Source organism: Aulonocara stuartgranti (assembly GCF_965226115.1).
Source record: "Aulonocara stuartgranti genome assembly, chromosome: 12".
NCBI classification, from domain to species: domain Eukaryota; kingdom Metazoa; phylum Chordata; class Actinopteri; order Cichliformes; family Cichlidae; genus Aulonocara; species Aulonocara stuartgranti.
The window spans coordinates 25,152,151-25,172,397 of NC_138948.1; the positions used below are offsets into that span (position 1 = coordinate 25,152,151).

Consider the following 20,247-nt stretch of genomic DNA (forward strand, 5'->3'; position numbering starts at 1 on the left):
GGGAATCAGTTCCTCCCCCATGCTCATTGTTTTTTATTGAGTTCCTCACCCACAGGAGCCAAATATAGAGCTGAAGATGTGATAGAAATAATGTGCAATACTCGGTTTGAGTCTACCCTTCCAAACATTTTAAAATGCATATTTTACCCATGCCTGACAGCGAGTTCACAAGACTTACAAAAGAAAGCCCTTTCATAACATTTGCGTCATTCCTTTGATGTCTAGACATTATATGTTTTTCTTTTCTTCTTCTTCTTCTTCTTCTTTTTTTCTGAGAAACTAAAAACCCTACATCTGACGGAGTAGTATGTCATCTCCTAAGAGAGAGGTACTTGACTGAAGTCACTGTGTAGACAGTACAAAGCTTCCACATTGGTCCATATTCATGAAGGTGGAGCTATTACTGACATATTTTCTTATGGGAACAAATCACCAGTTGGGTGTAAAGATGCAGCAGCGTAGACTACAATCTCCGGAGCTTTGTCGCATTCAGCTGATCTCAGTCCAGTGTGTGGTGCCTGTTGTCTGGGAAAGTTCTCATGGATGGGACAGTTTCTGGGCCCACTCCCCAATATCAGAATCTGTGGGTGGATGGTAAGACGGAGGGCTGGCAGGAGATGAGATGTGCAGTGGAGATCAAGGTTTTAAAAGCAAAGTTAAAGGGAGCTAAAAGAGACAGAATGTGAGAGCATCTGTTGTGCCTGGTGTGCTCATTTGGTTTCAGCCTCCACTTTTTCAGGATTCAATCAGAAGCTGATTATCTATTTCTGAGAAGGGTGGAAAAGTCAAATTATGGTATGTGATAAGCAGACAGACCTCCTCTTTGCACTAAACGAAGCTAAATTGTCCTCGCTCAAGCAGCTGTAAAAACTAAAATGGTCACAGCATCAGGACAAATATGTTACATCAGAAAACCTCCAGAGAGGGAGAGCAGATCTGCACTACAGAGCTGCTGTGCACATGCAGGATTTGCTTTGGACCAAGTTGTTCACACTTTGCATTCCAGCTGAAAACAAAAGGGCAGAAAGTTTCTTTCTTATGACAACAATTACTAAAAAGGTCTGTTTCACTTTTAAGTGTTTTATATTTGAAGCCAACTCACAAACGCAAAGAACGAATGCCATTTTTTCTCCTGTGTGTTCTTATGACAACATTTCTGTCTCTCTGCTTGCGTTCCTCCTCCTTTTGATAGCGCTGGAGTGAGGGTTAGCAACAAGTCAATAACCACAACACAGCAGAGCAATGAAGGTTATGGGTGATTGTATGCATGTAGACTGCTAAATGTGTGTCTACCTGTGTGCGTTAGTGCGTTTGCATGGAAAAAATAGAAGCTTCTGTAGTGTGTTACGAGGCCTCGGTATTCCTCCTCTACCTCATTAGTGCTGATTTACGCCACAGCTAGGTGAAAGAAGGCAGCGTGGACCTCCCTCCCCCCACCCTTGCCTCCACCCTCTCCATTTACACACACACGCACACACACACACACACACACACACACACACACACACACACACACACACTGCCCTGCAATCCCACCTATCTCTTCTCTCCCTCTTCTCCTATCTCTCTCCTTCTCATTCTCCTGCCGCGCGCAGACAATGGGGCCCTGGAGAATACCGGCTTGTGCTGAATTATTCAAATCAGCAGTGGCAGCAAGCCGGAGAGCAAAGCAGAGGCAAGGAAGTAGTGGAGAGAGAGGGTGAGAGAGCTAAAACAGTAAGAGAATGCAGGATGATGGGAGGAGGATTTGGAGGGAGAGAGAAGCAGACAGAGACAGAGGAGAGAGAGAGAGAGAGAGAGAGAGAGAGAGAGAGAGAGAGAGAGAGAGGCATTGTAGAAGCGGTGAATCTCGTCTCTGCATGCAAATCGCCTCTTGCTCCTCTTTCACTCCCTCGCTCTCTCCCTCTCTATGAGTCACCCCCTGCCCTTCACTGCTTCATTAATACACATCTGTAACCTGGCCCTCCCCTCCGCCTCCTTCCTCCGCTCACTCCTAAAGAGGAGGAAGAGAGAAACAGAGGAGTGGGGGTGGAGGTGGTGGTAGAAGTGATGGTGTGTGTGTGTGTGTGTGTGTGTGTGGGGGGGGGGGGGGTTTCGACAGCAGCAGCACGCTGCTGGCAGGAGGAGAATGCGCCGGTAATTAGCCAGCACCAGTACAAACGAAAAACCCAAGAAGGAGAAAGGAGAGAAGTAAAAAAAAAAAAAGAGCAAAGCTCTAAAAACAAGCCTCCTGCCAGGCTGAACTCCCCAGAGGCAAGACCTGGACATGACGGTGTGCAGTCTGGGAACAAAGGAAGGAGAGGCGAGCTGGGAGGAAAGATGGGAGGCTGAAGAGTGGGCCCATGACAGCACCTGCAGAGATGGAGAATCTGATTTTGTGTGTGTGTGTGTGTGTGTGTGTGTGTATGTGCATGTGCATGTGCTTACGTGTGTGTGTGCGTGCGGGCATGTAGGCATTATTTTCTTGTGATTGTGTGCGCCTCTCAGTGAAGGATGCCTTTAGATGTACAGATACGAGATTCATCACCAGTGTCTGCCTCAGACTGCAGAACAGCTATGTTTATTTGCATTATATTCAAAATAATCTTCTTCAAAGTTACAAGACTTCTGCCAAGACAAAGTTCCTGTAACGCTGATTGGCTGTCTAAATCCACTTTCATACTTATTGCTTTGAGGCTGCACAGCATTAGATATTTGGACAAAAACGCTAACAACGAGCCAATGTTTCCAGGCAGATCACGAAGCATAATAGCAACAAGAGTAATTGATAATAACAACAGAGGTTTGTTAAAATGACGGGGATATTTTTTATAGCAGCCTCGAACATCAAAACATGTAACAATCCATTTTTATACTTGATGGGATTATAAAAAAAGCAGATGGAGTCGTCTATGATTTCCTTCAACAATATCATAAAAGTGGCTCCTCATCATTCAGGTGTCATTGAAGGTTAATGAACTTGAGTCAAATGAACACACTCTGACCTGTCCTTGCTAATTAACTAAGAGCCTTTAAATTTTGTATCCCCACATTTTTAATAGAGCTTCAAAAGAGAGTGTAAATGGGAACTGTGTGCGTGTCTGTGTGTGTGTATGTGTGTGTGTGTGAGAGAGAGAGAGACAGAAAACTTGACCCTTGAGTCCTTTACTAGCCTCATTAGTGAGAGGACTGGGTTCATTAAATGATGTGAGTGAGTGGCGTGGGCTAAGCGCAGCTCACACACTGAGAAGCGGCCCAAATGCTGGTCTCACACACCTCGGCATGGAATATGACATTGCAAACTGGGTTCATTTTTCACACCTGAGTAAAAAATATATTTGCAGGTATGCAATGAAGGGTATTTTAGCGAGTCACCATGTGGATGTATGTTTTGCATTGCCATAAGTGGGACTAAACATTCGGTTTTATGCATGTAATACAAAAAAAGGTGGAATTTCTTCTCTGTTGCAAGGTTGGACCAAACGCAGGATATTGATTTTTAGCCAAAATACATTTATAATTTAGCTGAACTTTAAAGATACAACCAGCATCTTCAACCTCTGAGTTCTTTAGAAAATAAAAGTATGAAGCACGTATGGAATTTAAAAACTGACACCTTAAAGGCAGCAAGCACACTGGGCTATTCTCCTTTCTTTCTCCCTATCATTGACGCTGGATAGCCTCTCATGACTTGGCTGTGGATCGATGCATCCCCCTGTGTCTGAAAACGTCAGGCCTGTCCAGCCGTGCAGAACCCCTGGAGAGACTGGCTGTGGTTTGACATGCTCCATGCTTTCTTCCAGCACAGCAGCAGCAGCCAGCCAGGCTGCCCAGCTTCCCCGCACACCTTTTGGCGTGTCAGCCCCGGTGTGCTCTGTGGGAGCTGGGCTTGGCAGTCCTAGTTACAGGACTCAGATGGACTGCTGATGGTGCCTTCTGCCCATCAGCCCCACGAGGGCAGGTAGAAAGGGTGAGGGAGACAGGTGTTTTTATGTTCCACTTGTTGCCCCCACCTCCTCACCCGCCTCTGCACACACACATGCCCTGGCATTGATTTCTGCAGAAAACTGGAGAAAATCAGAAAAGGGGAAAGAAAAACAAACCACGGAGGGTATGGCTTGGAGGGCAATAAAGGGCCATGATGATGTGATGGAATGAAAACTAGTTTAATAAAATCTGCTCAATAAAAATCGATAGGAGAGTCCTGTAGGATGCAGTTTGTGACAGAGGCTTTCCTTTTGTGTATATGCCTGTGCATACGGTTTCCTATGCTAACATATTCCCACCCTGAGGCAAGAAACACACTTCCAGGAAATCTATTTTTCTCAAAACTCCCCGGGCAGTCTTGAGTAGTCCCTTCACAGTCATCAGAGCCTTTTTGCAAAATTATATGAATATTACACTAGGAGCAGGCATTATGCAGGGTGTCTAGGTTGACGACTGAAGCGGAGTCAGGTCGTTTGGCCCAGCAGGTTGCAAGGCTCTGAGTAATCAGGGTTTGGGGATTCTAATTAGGACAATTAAGTCCTAATTACAATGTAAACACATACTGCTGCCAAAACCCTAGACCCCTAGAGTGAGGCCTTTGTACCGTAACCTCCCATTCTGCTCTGCTGTCTAAAGAACAGCATGGACCCCATATTGTACAGTTTTAACATGGATAGATTAAAACTGCTTTAAGTGGCAGTAGAATATTACTTTTAAAAAATGCCATTTTTTAACCTTTGACCATTAACAGCAAGCTCACCTATCAGGTAATGTTTTAATCATTTATTTTCCATGTTTTATCCACATATTCATTTTCTTTGTTGCTTGTTGAAATATGGCTACAGCAAAGTCAGTGGAGGCTTTTGAAATGTATAACATCTGAGACATCTTTCATGTGCTAGATTTCCACTGCAATCACAGTTTATGTTAAAAGAGCAGGCCATCGCTGAACTGCAGCACTGGATTCCTTCTAGACTTCCTGCAACATGACTTTATGCGAGTAGCAGCCAATGTAGCCTCAAGCCACTTGCCTCAAGCAGCGACGAGTAGGGGAGGCTAAACTGGTCTAGTATGCTTGCTTGTTACCAACTTCACTACTACTACTTTTCTCTTCATAATGGGTTTGTGCTCCACAGAGGCTGTAAAAAGACTTTACTGTTTCATCTCACCAGATTTCCTTAAAGTTATTAATTTAAATGAAATAAACTAAGATATTTAAAGCACCTCTTTAAAAAAAAAAAACAACAACAACAATGGGAAGAAACAGCACAGCAATAATTGGGTTATTAGTTCTTTTTGATTAATTCTAATATAACTTTAATAATATTTCTTTTTTTCTGATATTAAGAATAACAACATGAATGATTCATACACGTCTGTGCCATACATAAGTAAATCAGGTTTTTGCTAGTAGCTAAAATGGTGGCTACTCATTAGTTACAGTTTCTACTCAGGGGAGCCACTGTGAGATGAACTTTGGTGTAAGGAGGAAGAAGAATTACCCTTCTGGTCACAAAACAGGTAAAATACAACGAGGTTGGCTCACAGGAACAGCAGTCTGGTAAACGTATCCTTCTAGTTTGATGTCATCAAATGTTAGCTTAATGTGCTATTCTTGCACTCTTTGCCTAGCTTACTTAGTGGGTAAGCGGCGTGCAACACTCAGTGTGTCATTTTGCTTGCAGCCACTTCCAGGTATTTATTGTTTAGAGACTTTAGTTATGAATTAATCACAAATTATTAGGAATTAATACAATTATTAGAAGTATTTTCAAACTGAAGCTAGAAAACTTGTTCATGCTCTCCAGCTAGCTCCCCAGCAGCTATATGGAGACCAGTCCAGAGACTTTATTAACTGTAATCTGCTGTTTCTTTCGACTAAATTATACATGATTCATTTTATTTTTAATATTTTTTTCTTTCTTTACTTTTCAGTTTCTTCTGATTCCCACAGATTCAAAACATGGATTGATATTATGGCTGTATTATTCTGAGACTCACCCATAGAGGAGACGGTTTTACAGGAGTGAGGATTACAGTGAGACGACTGGGCTATCATGTGTAACTGTGAGGCAGCGGCAAATGGTTTACATGGCTCACAGGTCAGGTAGGAGGGCCCCTTAGCAGAATATTGCTTAGGCCCCCAGGAGGGTCAGGACCAGCTCTGGAACTAGTTAATTCAATCTCTTTTTAAAGAAACTGGCTGCCTGGTGCTGATTTTCAGATTTATTGAGTGTACCACTGGTAGAGTGGTGGGATGGCCACAGGGTAAGGCACTAGAAATTTTCTCATATTTTCTAATCTCGGTGTTGACAGATATACTTCAGTTATACTTATAATGTAGATATATGCATATGACTATACTTTCAGACCATTTTAGTGGAGCTGACTGTGGACAGAAATTCAGTGAAATGATGCAGGACAGCATGTAGCAAAAAATACGTTGTATGCAGATGATGGTTTAGAGTAGTACTGTGACTGTTTAAGTAATTATGGATGGTAAGATGTGGGTCTAAGTTATCGATGACTAAATAGCAAAGTCAAGTGAAACTTAACTGAGACTGAAGGAGGTACACATGCAATCGATCCTTACTTGCTGAAGCAGAAAAAGAATAGCACTTTGTTTGGTGATTGTTAAGGTTGTAGAAAGACTTCTGGTCCTATAGAAATATACAGAAAAACAGTTTTCTGTCCTGACTTCTGTAACCAGTTTCCATATTAATGATCAAAGAACTGACCTCACAGCCCATTGTTCATTCAGTGGGCTAGGTTCAGTTACTGTGCGAATGAACCTTTTATAAGGTTGGGGAAACCTGCCTGCCAGCTGAGACTGAAGAAGTCACTTGGATGAGTGACGAAGCGTTTCTCCCACTTAAAACGCTACATCTAGATGAACAGAATCAACCTTTTGGGACCTCTGTAACCACTTTTCTGCTGAGTTTATGGGCTTAATCGCTGGTTTTGGTCATGACAAATAGTAAAATTAAGTCTATTTTGTACATCTTTATCACACCATGTTCCCAAAGGAAGGATTATCTGTGGATGCAGCAGAACTTTTTGAAAGCAAGGAGCAGGTTTAGATGGGCCACAGCTGTGTGGTATTGGTTTCTAAGGCAAACAGAGATTTGCAAGGAAGCAGATGTTATCTGTCCAAGCCGCTGTACGTGATGTCAAGTAGTTTACCTTGTTCAAAAACAGCTATTTGCACATTAAGTGAAACAAAAGTTTACTTGATAAAATAAACTTGGAGAATACTTAATGCAAAAGTACATCTATCTCCTTTAATAAATTAAATTAGTATCTGTAAAAGCACTAAAGGATACTGTAAAAGGATGTGACGCTAGAGAGGATCTCGTCATCATTCTTTATTTTATTCTGGATTTACTGAGACATTGCCTGGAGTTTGGTAAATGTTATTTGCTTTCATCTGATCATGTTTGAACTATTGTAATTGGGTCCCAGTCACAAGTCTATCTCATGCCTCCAACTCATTCAAAACTTAGCTACTATAGCAAGCAAAACCACATCACCCCCAGCCTCACTACACTGCACTGGCTATTTGTCAAATCGAATCAGAATTGATTTTCAACTTTTATTCATTAATTCTAAAGCCTTAATAGATTTGCTTGTACCTACATTATAGATTTAGTCATGGCTAATGAATGAAGGTGATGCCTGCGCTCCACAGGTCAGAAGCTCATAATTGTTCCCACAGTTTGCTTCATTACAAAAGGAAATCTGGAATTTATTTTTCAATCTTTTAACATAGAAAGGCAAATAAAGATTAACACATATGAAATGTTCCAGTGAACAATCAAGAAGAGAGAAACTGTGTTAAAACTAATTCCAACTTTTGCAAGGCTGCAAATTTTGTAGTCATTCAGATTTATTGTAGGCATCTCTCTGAGCAAAAGGACAGATTTTCCTGATGAATGGCTAATGTCCAGTTTTTCACTTGGTTTCACTTGGAGGTGAGTCTTGGGCCATTCTGGTAGAACGTTTGTTGTAAAATGAAGTTTTTTCTCTGAATAATCACTTATTTCAGTGAATAATTTGGTTCTTCACAACTGGAATAGCATGGAAATATTAGATCCGAAGCAGAATTAATGAAACTGAATAAATGAAATTAATTAAATGAGTCAACACTCATTTTTAAATAACCATCTAATCTGTTCAAAGCAGTAATACCAGAACAGACACGTTGGTTGTTTTCTCAAGAGCTCTAGATGTTGAACCTACGAGACCAAATTTGTACCGCAGAATTTGAATTTTAATGGAATCATGAAGAGATTATGTAAAAATAAATCACAGAACCAGTAACATTACCAAAGCAAAAACCTCATCTGCTGTATTGTGTTTCATAAGTTTGGTCTGCAGACAGATCTTTTACTCTAAAAATTGACTGGATTCTGTGCCAGTCCTCCATCTGACTTCCTGACCTTCTCATATACTATCTCATGTACATCTTATTCCCTTTGTAAAAAAAAAGGCTTAATTTTAAGGGATGATTCCTTGGAAGCGTTGCTCAAGTGATCATGTTGGAACCAGTGATTTTTCCACAGCAGATGTGAATAATCTGGCTTTGACAAAAACTCCATGTTGACACATTCTTTAGTTTATTGCACAAATAATTTCTGCAAGGAATAGAGGGGGAAAATTGTTAACCTTGATCAACATTATCCATGAATCTCCTAGTCCCCTAAAACAGAAACATTGGTAATGCTTCTGACCCTGTTCGAGTTTGGATGAGCTGAAACAGAACTGTTTGGAAACAAATACCAAGAAACCCATCAGTCATCAGTCACAGTAAATAAAACTAAAGGTGTAAAGCCTAAAGGTGTAGACTCACATACCTTTATTAGAAGAGTCTTAATCTCAGTAACAGTTTAACTCTATTGTCTGTTCAGACAAACAAGAAACTACTTACATTCTTATTCAGCTATTTTTTTTGCCTTGAAATAAATACATATTCTTACTTGTCTGCCATCGTCTGATAGGACGGTGGTGGTAATACACCTACAGACTGTTTGCCAACCAGTATTGAAAAACAAAATTAGAAAAAGGTTTTAATAATAACCGGGCACTGGGCTGCTAAAATGTAGAGTGGTAAAGTTCAGATGTCTCCATGCAAACATGAAAACCATGCAAGTGCCAAGAACTACCTGCATAGGAGAAATTTAGTAAAACTACAAATTAAAATGAAGCCAGGGCAAAGCTAGCAAGTTGTAAGTTTACATTTGACTGAAGTTCAGATTTTTTTAAACAGAAGCAACTTTTATGTAACATTTTAATCTAGATAAACAACCTTTTTGAGATTTTCTACTTTAGACTGAGCCGTTAGTGATGGAGTTTATTCATTTGCTATTTTAAGCAATTTGTTCCAAATGTTGTTAGTTACCCGTCATAGCAGTCTGTAGTACAGCAGACTGCATTTCCACACCCAGCCCACCTTCAGTACCACATAAGCTTCCTAATTGTCACGCCACTTCCCATTACACATGTCATTCCTCATGCCATGCTCCCATGCCCATGTGCTGCACACAAGGAAGGGAACGTGAAGCAAGGGCAAGTGTTTATATTGGTGTCACTCAAACTTTAGCCATTAAAAAAATAAAATAAAAATAATTTGATGAACTATTCTTCCTCACCAGACTAAAAACATAAAGAAAATCTCTGGAGAAACGAGCAAACATTGTAAATAATCATTTTAATGATAATAATTTTATCACTCTATCCACTCTCTGTTTAATAAAGCAAGTATTTGTCTGTCCAGTTGCATTAAAAATGTTATTTTTAAGTTACAGTTTGCGGTATTCTAGCCATGTTAGTATAAGTGTCCTTATATTTTATAAAGGAGGGTGTTGTCATTTTAATGCAACTTCACAAACAGCAAAATTGCCAACGTTACTCAGAGAAGAAAACTATAATCACTGTGAGTTTTCATGCAGCCTCTGGGCAGGAACATCTGGAAAAAGCAGTGTTAAGTACACGAGGAATGCATTAGAACAGCTTGATATTACACAGCTTTTGTTCTGTCTCATTACCTCAGCAAATGTAATCTAGGACTGAGAAAAATATTCTTCTGAGCACATCACATAGTATTTCCCAGGTACACTCTTTCCTTTTTTAGAGCTGTTGCACCTGACAACTCCTCCACCCCAACCTGCCACCATTTGAACAAAAGCAGAAACTATATTTAGCGACTGAGTCAGGGAGCTGAGGCCACATGGTTGACTGGTCCTAAGGTGAAGGCTTTGTCCAGGGGAGTAGGGAGGAGGAACCTGAAGCATTTGAAGCAAATGAGACAGTTTCACAGTAGTGATGATCTCACTCCCTGCATGGCAGGTCTTGTGGAGCGACCTGTGATGGTGTTGCTGAGAGGCTGGCCTGAAGCCACTGTAGGAGGAGGGCTGTGCACTGAAATGTGGGGGCAGAAATTCATACAGGCACACATGACACACATTAATCACCGTGAGAAGGAAAGGGAGAGTGAGAAATAATAGAATTCCTCAAACCTTTTTATTTCCACGAGCCATTTTCAATATCCTTCATGGGAAACATACAGTGGGGAGGGGGGCATTTAACCTGACCAACAAGTCAGCATCCTAAATCATTTTCACAATGAGTATTTGTGCGCGCGTGCTTCTGCTTTGGTTTAATGCAACAATTGTTTTCTAGCAGCTTCGAAACTAGTGAGACAGTTTAATGAAAAAAAGAGCAGTTAACAGCGACAGTTACAATTATAACAGCGCCTGTTTAATTCAAGCTCGTTCAGTAATAACTGACAAACATTAGAAAATAATGAACAGTAGGAGTTTACTGGCTTTTTTCAGGGGGATAAAATCTTAAATTGGATGGGAGCAAACTGATCATTTTATCTTGCAGATTTTCTTGTTTTTAAAAATTTCTGAACTTATGTTAAACAGCTGCTAATGATTATTTCAGAAATCCAGCTCTTTAATTTGGCTTTTGGAAAAGTTATGTGATTTGTTCTTACTGCTTTCATGAGCACTGCTTTAGCTGCAGAAGGCAGTTCCTTAAAGTGCAAACTGCAATACTTAGCATCAAATAGCAGATGGGTGAAGTTGGCACCTAGCTACTAAGCGTAACAGAAAAATGCTACACGTATTCACAATGTGTTTACATGAAATGACTTAACAGTAACAAGTCCTCCAATCACAGTTCCAGAAATCTGCAGCTATAGTTTACATCAAAGGTAAAGCTCTTTAGCTCACACTTAAAAACAAATGTACTGGACCATTACCCAATGTAAGGTTTATGCCACAGCTGAGCTAAATAAACCTAAATAAGTAATAATTACCACAATCCTTGTTTCTGTAATGGTTAATCCACCTGCATGCACAAACTGTTTAATCAGAGTTATATCACTGATGCTAAAAAACACAGGGTTTGTCAAAAAGAATCATCAGATTTAAAATTACTATACTATTTTAAAAAAAAAAGGGCATTGGAGTTTGCATCACATTTAAAAATAAATGGCTGATTTGGCCATATAAAAAAATAAAACTGAAATGAATATAATGTTTTACAATAAAAACTTACAATGTTCACGAGTGCTCAGTGTGTCCCCCTCTGGACACGTGGCATATGTCTACACTTGTCCCATAGTTTTTCAAGCATGTCTTGAGTCACTGCAGCCACTGTTGTTGCTATGCTACGATTTTAACAACCTTGTATTTACTGTATTAAAGATGAATTTTCAAATTTACTGTTTTGCAAAAAATGAACGAAAAAAATAGTAAAGCACACCTTTACTATTGTAATTTGAAATGACAGTTATTTACTTGTATTCTTGATCAGAAAAATCAGTTTTAGTGGTTGAATGTTATGCTTGATCGTATAGGTTCTCAGTCATCCAGGTTATAGTAATCTAAGGCGCTTGGAAGCAAAAGCAACAGGACTTCTTTAGTTAAGTTACTTTAGTTATTGTTAAATTAATACTTTTACTTCAGAGAAACACTACGTAGGCTACTTTTGTCCTTACATTTGACTTATGCTGTGTCACTACTATTGCACTATAATGCTGCTACTGCTGGCACCTTGGATCAGTAGATTCACACTTCAGATTAGGAAGTGTGTCATCAGTGACTGCAGCTCATTTGAAAAGACGGATGGAAAATGCCCTTTATTTACTCAGAGCTACGGATTCTGCCGCCTGCAAGCATCAATAAAACATTCAATTTTTCTTTTTTGTCACAAATATTTTTATTGCAAATTCTCTTAAAATATTGCAATATCATTTAAATGCTATATCGCCCATTCCAATTTTCCATAAACTGTGTTGTTTAAGTTGCTTTCAAGGTGCCAAAAAGTCTACTTATTTTTCATCTTGTGAAAAAAATGATCATTGTCAGTTACTGCACGTCTTTTTCCATTTTTATCATTATAATTTACCATGTAAGTTCTATAGCAGTGGTTTATTTACCAAAAAATACCAAAGAGTTAACATTCAGTTTAAAACAAGCCAGTCTGAAATCATCATAATGCATGATGAGAACTGTTAACTTATATTTTGTCTTTTTCATTTTTGTGCATATCAATAAGTCATGTGACTATGGTAAAGATTCTCACCTTAGGAAGGATTCTTAGTATCTGTAAAATTATGATTTTATTCAAACAAAAGAGAGAAATCTATAAGTAATTTGTCAGAAACTGAAAGGTTATATTGGCTTTATATTTCTTATGTCTGTAAGACTGCAGACATTTAAAGAGAGGAGATTATCATCAGTAATGTTAGTTTGGTTTAGCATCTTAGAACATCCTCAGGGTTTCACATCTTTTGTGTAAAGCGTGTTGATTTAAGCTTTTCATTACATACAGTAATGCTTAAACATGACGGATCATTTGAATACCCTGCAGCTGGTGATAAACTTTTTTTCTGTCTGAAACATGGTTCATAAAACAAATTGTTATTATGAAAGACATAAAGACATTTTGCGAGCAGCAGGTAGACTGTGGATCCAGAGATAGCTGAAAAGGACATGTTGTGTGCAGAACCTTTCCTGTGCTTCTTCCTCTTTTATGGTTTGACCTTTCTCTTAATTGGCTGCCATGTCTTTACGCTAAGATTCTGTTGGTCTCCTAGCCAATTTTTTCTCTTTTTTTCCTCAGCTAAAGCGTCTCCTTATGACCTATAAATTGGAAGTACTTTAACCTTTCCTGAGTGTTCACTTTATAGTGCTCGCTTTATTCTTTTATTATGCAGATGAGATGATTTTTTTCCCCCTGAGATTTGAAATTCCCACTTATGTCAGCCACACCTGTTGTCTATTATTTTTATTTTTTTATTTTTTAACATTTTATTGTGAAATCACGTTTTAAAGACTGCACTCATAGCAAAATATATGTAAATCCATTAGCAGGTATTCACTTGAGTGTAAAGAAATACATTCAAATTCATTTTTCCAGATTGCTCAAAGATTATATTATTGTCAACAATTTCTAGCTTAACTAAACGTATACTATCCCTCACAAAATAATCATGGCATCTTATTTTGAATGTATTATCCAGTTTTGGATCAAAACCATTACATGTGCATGAATCAACCGTCTATTAGGCTAAACAAGGTTCATAATATATCTGTGAGAGTGTATGTGTGCACTCATAGTGTAATATACTTGATGTATTGATATGTTTATTTCAATTTATTTCAAGACCTCATCCTGTGGCTCTGACCCTGAAATCAATACCTTCATTTATGGTCCACCACCTTCAATCAATTGTGCCCCTGTCTCCTCCCCACAATGCACTGCCTGTGACTGGACACATGTAAGCAGAGCTCCAGCTCTCTGTCTCTCTCTTTTCTTGCCCTCTGTGTCGCTTTGCTGTGGGAGGTAACTGGGCACTCGAGTCTTAGATTGGCTACTGGTCACCATCCTACAGCTTTCACTTTGGTCTTGTGACCCCCTTTCATTGGTGTCCTCCCCCAGCTTTCACCTTCCTGCTCATGCCCGCGACAAGCAGCTATATGGCTGAGCTTCATGAAAAACAAAGTGCACAGCTGGAGGAGGAGAAACGAGAGAAGCACGTGCAAAACAAATGCAAAGGCTGCCTAGTTCTGTCATGAACCTCTTCTCTCTAACCGCTGAGCTTTTTCGTCTCACTGTTTCTGGCGCTATCAGCAGAAATGCATAATCTTATTCCTTTGAAATATTGATGCTGTGTACATGGAGATATGGTGTGCCATCCTTTTGACCACAATTCAAAATTCTATAAGCAGTGCTGTTAGGACCATCGCCGCAATTTAGGCGAGGTCACCTCCTTTTAGAACAGCATAAGGTCGAAGAAAGCCAGGAGGTTTTATTCTTCTTAAAAAGCATGCATGAGCTGGTAGTATTGCTCAAACAGCCCTTTGCCTTCTCTGGATTTATTAGCCAATTTCCACTACCATTGTCTTTCACTTCAATCTCAGAAGTGAGGGTGCAGCGGGCAGAATATAGGGCTGCAATCATCCAAGTGTGTGGCGACAAAACCTCCAGCGCTTGCACCTGGAACTCAATAGATATTCATGAACATTCTCGTATTTAGAGAAGGAAATAACTTAATACCGACAGTGTCGATGGAATAATAGCCATTTCCTGCCTGACTTGCAGCCCCTCAGAAAATGAGATTGCGCTGGCCGTCATTTTTCTTGTCTGCTGGGTGTTTCCACGCTGAAGTCTATGGCCGCCGCTATGCTCCCTGCATTGGCAATGAGGTACAGATAGAGAGAGGGCGAAGAAAGAGCGAGGATGAGTGAGAGAAAGGGTGACTTTAACAGTAAACAGAGGATTTGTTGTCAGATTCACAGTGAATAAAAATGAAGGTTAAAGAGAAAATAAAAACATAAAATGTAGCAGAATCATAATATGTATAATTTTGTGAAACACTAGTACGGTGTATCACATCCCACCCCGGTTTCCTGTGGTAAAAGACCTTCTAGGCTTTAGTGTAAACAGGAGAAAACCTGATCCAGCCCAGAGAGTGCCGTTCCCTCCGTGAGCCAAGGCAAATATTGCATTCGAACCATGATTAAGATTGATTACTTCTGTAAGAGATGGGGAAACGAGCATATACACTAAGGGAAAGAGACAGAAAAAAAAGGAGAGTGAGAAAAAGAAGATAGAAGAGGAAGCTGAGTGACATGAATGGATGCCTGACCTGAGAGACAAAGGAATCTCTCCAACTATTCCCTACCATTACTTGGCCTGTCACGTTACCCCCACCACTGCTCTTATAAATTAACCAGCTCACAGAGGACTTCAATTCTGCAATCCTCTCTCTCTCCTACACAATTAGGTTTCTCTCTTTGTAAGCTTTCCCCGACTCTTTCTTTTACCAAGGCCTTCATCAGCATGGACATACATCACAATTTTCCCTTTCTTACCATTTTTCAGTCCTTTATCCTCTCCATTCATCATGGTTTTTGTGAAGCAAGGGTTATAAATACTAGGACAATCAAAAATCTTCCACAAACATAAATTTGGACCTATAAGAAGCAAACACAGGCACAATTTTCTCACCAAGCGATGCATACAATGCCAAAACATATCTTTAGTAAGTTCAACAAAGTTTTTCATGTTAAATTGTAGCTTATACTGAAAGCTCAAGGGCTATTTCTGAATATAAGCCACTCAAATACTCAAAGTTAATAAATTAAAGGTAGAGTGTGTAACATCTCATCACTAAATGTCAGTAGATTGCAGTCAGCTGAATTCTGTGTTCTTACCACTCCCAATTCAAGTACGTAATCCTAGCTACGTTGGCCGCTGTAGGGCAAACAACTGTGTCTGCTGTTCATCTTTGTAGGTTGTCATCCATTGTTTATCTCAGCTGTCAATATGTGTCCATGCCTATTTACTCTCGAGGAGGCAGTAAAACTTCGTGAAAGGAGCCCGATATGAGTCGGTGAGTCAGTGAGGCTATCTTCTGTCCGATGACAGTGAAACTAAGGCGAGCTGTTGAGGATATCCTAAACTTTTTGCTCAGGAAGCATTGCAGTTTGTAAAATATTACAACATTTCTTTGACGTGGATCTAACATTGTTGGACTCAATAAACTCATACGATGTGAGAATATAATCACACTGTTCATCAGAGGGAAAGTGTGTCAGCTGCCCAGAGACAATATTGGGGATAAATAAGCACTTTTATGCATGTTTTCATGTGTTAGAGCCCTGACTTCAGTTCAGGACATAAGTCTTGAGGTGAGGAGAAAGAGAATGAGGTGGAAATGATGAAGGAGGAAGAGCAGCGCTGGAGGAGGAAAAAGGCATCATGAGAAAGAAATTATGAGAATATGCATGTTGAAATCTTAAATAGTGATATGTAGTTTGAAAGAGCTATTTGTGATCTTTAAATTAAAGAGAACTTGTATGTGGCCGGCCTCTAGCCACATACCTAAAATGCAGTTAGGTGGATGTCATACTAGCCACTGCTTTCAAGATGGCGGTCGACGTGGAGGCTTTTTTTTTACGTTTAATGGATTAATTCTAACTTTATGATAACACAGCAAGTTGTTAGAAGACATATTTACACATTTATCGATGTATATTTATGAATCCAAAATATTTTTTCAATTATACAACCTAAAAGATTCTTTACTATAGATTTGAGAACTGAAAAAAACAACTACACTAGCAAATATTTGGACCTCCTGAAAGAGTTATTTGATTATTGTTGATTAAAATAAATGTCTTTACAGAACAAGTTACCGTAAAAAAATTACAGTTCCAATTTACTCATTTCTGTTGTCTTAATGCAAATGTATGTGTCTGAAGTCATCGTGTGTGGAGTAAAGGGTGAGAAACCCATCATTATCATTATTAATCGTAGATAGAGTGTAAGTATTATCAAGAAAGGCAAGAGGACATCTAATGAAAACAAAGACCAAGCGATTCCTGTTTTTAGCTTTCATCTGATTTTGTCTGTTTATAATGTCCAGAAATAAAGTGTTTGGAAAGTTCCAGGTTTTCAGTAGTCTGTGGATATTAGCTAAAATATTATGGGTGTTGCCTTACACCAAGCAATTCTGTGTTTAAAATATGCTGCAAAACTGTACTTGTGACAGGATTAACGATAGCAAACATTTTGACTGACTGTAGTTCTTACAGTTTCTCAACTCTGTAACCACTGCATGCTTAGGATCCTTTCACAGTGTCATTGCATTGTGTTTTTTTTTAGCTATTCATTCATTACTGTCCATAATATATTCTATTGTTTGGTTGTAATGCATATCTTCAGATTAGAGCACTTGTTTGCAAAACCCAATTATCCGTTTTCTCACCTCTGCCATGCCCCCAAGCTCAAGTATACTCTTTGTAACAAAAAAAAAAAACTTTGACGATAACCTGTTTTTCTAATTCATACTTGAAATAAGTATGTGGCCAACTGTCTTCTTTTCTTGACAGTGATTACCTAAAAAAATCCTATTGATTCCACCATTTAAAAAAAAGAAAATTATTTTCATACTTACTTCATTTATTTGTTTTCTTCACATTGCAGCTTCATATGCTTTTGTCTTCTGCTCGAGGCTGCACTGAAAAACGTACACTTTTTGTAGTTGTTACGTAAGGCCCAAAATGGCCTCCGTACAAGAAAGTAGTAGCTCTAATATTGACCAGTAACGAACCACCACACGCACACTGTAATGGGTTACACAAGATTTATTTGTTCTTTCTCCGGGTAAAACTGCTGGCTGAAGACACAATTCTGGCCAGGAATCCAAGGCCCAAAGCCACCGCGGTCAGGGTTGTTAGCCTTTTCAGGCCTGACTTCGTTCGAGGCTGGGTCTCCACATCACATCCTGGGAGCTGGAACTTCCCCAAAAATGGTCCAGTTTCCTTGTCAGGGGCACAGAGAGTCTCCAGTCCAGTGTTTGTTTTCCTGCCTTCCAGCACATCCACTCACATCCCAATAAGAATGAGTCCTCCCTCCAACATCCTCAGTTTATTTTAAAAGCAAAACCAGGCCAGGTTAAAAATCTTTTCCATTAAAATGTGCACACTTCATCCTGGATCTTCGAGGCTTCCCTGCTTCACCAGTGTCCTACTAAAAAAACAACGACAACCCCTACTTCCTGTTTCCTCTCCCCTTTATAGAGAAGGGCTCCAATCCTCCCCAATCAGCTGCTCCCTGTATTCAACTCCAAATAGCTGGCAGCTGGACTAGAGTAGAATCTCCACTCCCACATGGGTGTGGCCCACACCTCACATCAAACACAAAAAAAAAACACCAAAGCATGCAATTAATACAAAACAAAATCTAAAGAAATGCCAACCCAAAAGCTTAGTGGGGGATTCTCTCCATCCTTTTCCACCATGCTATACTCTGTAACACAGTAGTACAGTCACTAAAGACCTACCTTCACCTTTAGGACAACTTTAATCTCTTTTCATTATTTATTTTAAACCCTTTTCCCAGTTGGTCCAGACAAGGTGCACTGTGACTGCATGAGCTTTGGCCATTTCTGTGTGCCTCTCTGCTGGGTACATAGAGAATAATCTGGAGAGGAAAGTCCTGCTATTTGTGGCTACATTGAAAGGTACCGCTTAGTCTGTGTATGTGCATGCACATGTGTGTGTGCGTGTGTTGTTACTTTTTGTGCAGTAATAAAATAAGTTTGCACTGTAGGAGTAATTGCTTTTTTAGAGTTCAGAACAACAATAAAGAACATATGGACAGTGAATGAGTGTGCGTTAGAGGTGGCAGTCGTATCTAGGGAGTCAGGGGTTGTGAAGGAAGTGTGTTTAAATAAATTTGATCTTCGAGGCCTTTGAGACAGGACTGCTGTGAGCTCACCGTGCGTACAGACAGTCTGAGCAGATTGCACCACTGTTTTGTATTCCAAATTAATTGGCCTCTGAAGATTGCCCGCCGCCCCTCACTGTACTATGATGCTCATTTTCCTCCCTTCAATTAAACGTGTGTACCCCACATGCAGCCCTCTTACCTTGTTTCCAATGACTTCTCTCTCCCCTTGTTACCAAGAACAAACTGGATCATCACATCTGAGCTCAGCACCAGTGTGGGGAAAAGGACAATATAAAAGTAAGAAGCTCAAGAACTTATACAGTCTATTAGATTATGCAGTGATTGTCACTAACTGTAAACAAATGATAAAGCGGTTTTTGCCTTTTGAAAAGAAATAGCTTGCCTGTTAATAAATGAATTCATATATGTTACTTACCCCTGCCATTGCTCTTTACTATTAGTATTAAACCCCCCAGTGATCCTTTACACAAGGGAACTTATCTTCTTTATGATCAACAGAGGTACTGCCTTAAAAAAAATCAATCCCACAGCTGCTGTATTGAAGTGTCACTGAAAACACTAGAGTGTATAAATCCCCTGCCTAATTAATCTCATAAAAGTATCCAACAATGAACTGACCGGTTGTGTTCTGACATTACCAAGAATTTTTTTTTTTTAATGAAACTGTGATCTTCCATTAGTTGGAACTGTCAGACTTACAAATGCCACAGAGAGAGGCTGATGAAACAGTAAACTGTTGAATGACAGAACATTTAGCTGGGCTTTAGGCCTGGTTTCTGGATCTTTATACAGGGTTTAATGAAATGAAAGAAAATGACATTATAATCTGTATATGATTCAGCCAGTCTTTAATTTTACTAACATGTTCATATCATTACATGCATAAACAAATTATGCAACTAATGTAAATATTATCTTTATTAAAATGTTATTCATTTTTGGTCCTTTGGTATGTATTATTTAAGTAGAAAGTAGTAGTTTGGTAAATGCATGTTTTTAGATGTATTAATTGTATTTTACAAAATACTACTCAGGGATCAGCGATTGTTCCCGATGGCCATCAAAAGAATGCAGCTTTGGAGCACTTTACAGCACAGATGTTAATAAGGAATTTTAAGTGGTAAGTAATTCTCCTTTTTCGTTAAAGTGTTAAAAATGTTAACATAGATGTGTTATTATAGATGTTAGCACACATTAACGTTAGCATACTATTAGCAGTTACTTAAAAACGTCATAAAAATAGACAGTTAAAGCAACAGTATTGTTGCATCAATCACAAAAAATAAGATTGCAATGATATTTTAACAGATATTCGTGAGCTGCTTTATGTGTATAACAGCTGTTATAAGCAATGGTGCAAAGATTCAGTTACTCAGCGTCAGCAGAAAATTGTCCTAACTGCTTATTTTCTGACAACATACACAGGACATATAAACATGTTTTGAACAAGGTTGTAACTGAAAGACAAAATCACCATCATGTTCCACAGTAATAAGTTAATGAACATTA

General features: G+C 39.3%; 1 long non-coding RNA gene across 1 annotated transcript; it reads left to right on the forward strand.

The window, feature by feature from the left end:
* The first annotated feature begins 5,794 nt into the window (after positions 1–5,794).
* LOC309718643 lies at positions 5,795–19,854 on the forward strand. The gene is made up of 3 exons (XR_014280045.1): positions 5,795–6,073; positions 18,955–19,014; positions 19,773–19,854. It is a non-coding gene; the product is annotated as an uncharacterized lncRNA (long non-coding RNA).
* Positions 19,855–20,247: the final 393 nt, after the last annotated feature.